Source organism: Etheostoma spectabile, chromosome 15 (assembly GCF_008692095.1).
Source record: "Etheostoma spectabile isolate EspeVRDwgs_2016 chromosome 15, UIUC_Espe_1.0, whole genome shotgun sequence".
Classification (NCBI taxonomy): Eukaryota; Metazoa; Chordata; class Actinopteri; order Perciformes; family Percidae; genus Etheostoma; species Etheostoma spectabile.
The window spans coordinates 17,670,121-17,670,731 of NC_045747.1; the positions used below are offsets into that span (position 1 = coordinate 17,670,121).

The following is a 611-nucleotide window of genomic DNA, read 5'->3' on the forward strand; positions in this document are numbered from 1 at the left end:
CAGATGTCATGTCAACACAGATGTGCAAGATGTTATTAGTGAATGTAATGTAAATGTAGACATTTATTTTAAACAATTACTAGCTTGTTTTCTTGTTTACGGCACAACATTTACACAACTTGTTCCCCAGATGAGAAATGCTTATGACTTTGGTGATCCTCTGAGCTTTTCTCTACCGCCACCAAGAGGTCAAACATAAAATGTGTCCAATACTTTCATTTTGACCAAATTGCTGTCAATGTATATGTAATATCTCAGGCTCACTCCAAACAAAGCTAATACAAAAAAAATTCAAACAAACAAAGAAAAATACATAAAATAAAACAAGAAAAATACAAAGTTGAAGAGGAGCTAGGGACTCAGCAACATGGCTGTAGACTTTATTTTTCAGTGCAACTAAAGGAAATTAGAGGCAAAATCATTATTATTCATAAATCAAATGAATGATTTCTATACAAAACAAGGATTTTTTTTTCTAATACAGGTTTTACCACGGTAGTTTCTTACGTGAGGTAATTCCCGAGAGGCTGCCTTGTGGGCAGCTCTGCGACGCACAGGGAGCAGATCAGACAGGGAGCATATACAGGGAGCAGATCAGACAGGGAGCACAA

The 611-nt window shown here is 36.3% G+C and overlaps 1 protein-coding gene across 1 annotated transcript in view; it reads left to right on the forward strand.

Annotated features, from left to right (window-relative positions):
* The window catches only part of LOC116703241 (uncharacterized), a 3,754-nt gene that overhangs the window by 705 nt on the left and 2,438 nt on the right, over window positions 1-611 (forward strand).